This window comes from Oryctolagus cuniculus (genome assembly GCF_964237555.1).
Source record: "Oryctolagus cuniculus chromosome 16 unlocalized genomic scaffold, mOryCun1.1 SUPER_16_unloc_1, whole genome shotgun sequence".
NCBI lineage: Eukaryota > Metazoa > Chordata > Mammalia > Lagomorpha > Leporidae > Oryctolagus > Oryctolagus cuniculus.
The window spans coordinates 2716500-2719608 of NW_027208201.1; the positions used below are offsets into that span (position 1 = coordinate 2716500).

The window sequence follows — 3109 nt, forward strand, 5'->3', positions numbered from 1 at the left end:
GTGCAACCTGTTGCATCACAACATCTGCCCCTAAACGTATAATTCAATTATTCCATGAAAATTTTTTTAAAAGATTTATTTACTTGAAAGGCAGAGTTACAGAGAGGCAGAGAGAGAGAGAGAGAGAGAGAGAGCAAAAGAGAGAGTCTTCCATCCACTGTTACACTCCCCAGATGAACATTGGCCAGAGCTGGCCTGATCTGAAGCCAGGAGCCAGGATCTTCTTCCAGGTCTCTCACGCGGTTGCCAGGGCCCAAGGACTTGGGCCATCTTCCACTGCTTTCCCAGGCCATAGCGGGGAGCTAGATCAGAAGAAGAGCAGCCTGGACTCAAACCAGCACCCATATGGGATGCCGGCACTGCATGCGGAGGCTCAGTCTACTACGCCCCAGTGCCGGTCCCTCACACCACGCCCTATTAAAGAGGATTTATTAAAGGGTAGTAGGAATCTGCTCATTGGCTGTGACTGGATTCACCTGTTTCTTGTCCAGGCATCTACTCCCTAAAATAGGAAAAAGTGACTTAACACTGTGTGCATTTCACTTCAGGGTGACCCTAGACCCCATAAAGACGTCTTGTTTCTGTTGAATTCTGAATGATTTCCACTTTATTCAGAATGTCAGAGACTTAACGGCCCCTCTGCAGTCTTTCCCAACCGCGGATCTACTGATAATTCTTCGTTGTTGCAGCCAGGAGCTGTCCTGCACACCCTCCCACAGCTGGTAACAATCAAAACGTGTCTGTGTTGTGGGTTTGGGGGAAGAAATGGCCCCAGGAGGGTCGGTCACAAGCAAGCAGTGGCCCTGCCTCCCATCCTGCTCACCCACTGGACCCGTGGTGGCAGGTAAAATGCATGCCTGGTGGTTGCATTTCTGGCCCTGAGAGGGCTGCCCCGCATTTCCGCTTCTGGCCAAAGTGAGTAGGCATGCAGAGCTTCCATTTCCGGTAGGGTGTGGGAGGTCCCAGATGGCAGTTTCTGTGGCAGAGCTCTGGCCTGAGGTGGTCTCTACCAGTTCCTACAGCCCCCAGCAGAGGTCTTCTGGTTTGCTTTGTGGGTAGGGGAATGGGCTTGGCCTGGGTCAGGGGAAGACTGGGAGGTGGGAGGGGCGGCTTCCAGGCAATATTGTGGTGAACTGAGAAAGCTAGGCCTGGTCCATAATGCCAGACCCATTTCACTCCCTGGGCACTGAGCGGGAGCCTGTGTGTGAACAGCACCTGGCTCGGGGGTGAGGCCGACCACTTCTGTGCGGTGGGGGGTAGGGCCTGGGGTTGAGCTCTGGGGCTCAGAGGGTAAGACTGGAGAGGGAAGCCCGTTCCACGGTGGGGCTTTTCTCGGCTCTAGGGTGGAGCTCCGGGAAGCACAGCAGCTCCAGGTGTGAATGGCTGCTCCTTGTCCACTGGCCAGCTCCTGCTTGTGGTCTGCCTTTGACACCTTCCCTTGCACATGTGTCAAGAATGGAGGTCCAGGAAGGTACGTGGCCGCTGACTTAAACTACACTGATTCCCGAAGTCAATTTAGGGAAAATTGGCATGTTTTTCAAGTTAATTCTTCCTCTTTGAAAGTGGCATAGCTCCCCATGGGTTGGTTCTTTTTTCAGGCTATTAAAATTTTAATTATCATGAAATGTTATGGGTTCCCTTTACTCCCAGATATTGTGTATACTTAGTTGCTTTTGTTTGCTTTGCTAGAAAACATGTTTATTAAGTATTGAATGGAATGGTTTCTCAGCCTTTGTTTTTCATGACCTTGTCTGCTTTGAAGGTGAAGTCATTATTTCATAGAATTTTGTAAAATGTTCTTCAGATTGCTTTGATAGATAAAAGATTGGATTCAGGTTATACTTTTTTATTTTTTAACCACAGTGTCAGAGAAATTGCGTTGTGTTCTCATTGCATCAAGATGAACATGATAATTGGTTTTCTCAATTAGTGATCTCCAGTATTTCTAGCAAGTAGAACTTTCAGAGATGAATGCCCAACATGTCATGAATTTATATACCACCTTGACTCTGGTTGCCTTAGCTAGGCCTGCAGAGTTTAATGCCCATCCAAGTCTAAAGGTGCAAGAACACATGGACTGTTATGGGACTTGAAAGGAACAAACTGTAGAATCAGAGGCTGGTGGTACTGGGATACCCTGTGGGATGTTTTCTTCCCCCTAAGTCCAGCTGGAGAAGTCAGTGGAATAAGGACAATCAGCATAAGAAGAGACAGAAACATTCTCTTGAATTTATTACCTGTCACCTTGTTTCAAAAGGAATATGGTATTGAGAAAATGTAGCTGTGTTTTTTTAAAAATTATGATCTATTGCTGCTCTGTTTCTTTATTTTTTGGGTTGTCCTTGCTGTCTGTGGCATATTAGGAATCCTGTCAGTGGTGGGATAGGCTTTTCTCAACATTTCATTACTCAGGTCATTGATTAATGCTTCATATCTGAGCAGCTTCTTGGAGAGGGGGCACACCAGAAACTCCAGGGTTGTGTGGAAAAATGCTGGGCATCTGCCCTGCCCTTTTGCTCTGATCTGCTGGGGGCTGTGACCTTGTCTCATGCAGGCACCCTAGACACCCACAGCACTGAGGTAAGCGTGCCATGCGCCCCTCTCAGCATGGCCTGGCAACTGGCGACCCCCCCTTTGTTCACCCTCCCTGCTGCTTCTTTTGGAGTTTATGTAGTATCAAATCACACTAGAGTCTTGTGTTAAGTTGTGTCTTACATTATGTGTCTGGAAGGAACTAAGAAAATAACTAAAAACTATCCTGAATATTCTTGGATGAACTGAGGCAGCTGTTCTAATTTCAGATATAACAGACTTTAAGTCAGAAATGGTTGTAAGAAACCAGAAAGGTTATTTTATGTTGATGAATGTATCAGTTTATCAGAAGGAACAACTATGGAAATATTCTCAGTAAACCACCTTGCCTAGAAATAAGCAAATGTAGACATAATTGAAGGTGAAAAATCAGCAAATTCTACAAGAGTTGGAGACATCACAATGTTCATGGCAAAATGGAACTATAAGAGAAAAATAAAAAATATAAATATACTCTCTCAACATAAGCTCCATTAAGTTCAAGACACTTTTGTAAGTGATGTTAATAACCATCTAA

At 45.9% G+C, this 3109-nt stretch overlaps 1 pseudogene; it reads right to left on the minus strand.

Annotated features, from left to right (window-relative positions):
- Window positions 1-1760: 1760 nt before the first annotated feature.
- LOC138847775 (phosphatidylinositol N-acetylglucosaminyltransferase subunit Y-like) lies at window positions 1761-2351 on the minus strand (annotated as a pseudogene).
- Window positions 2352-3109: the final 758 nt, after the last annotated feature.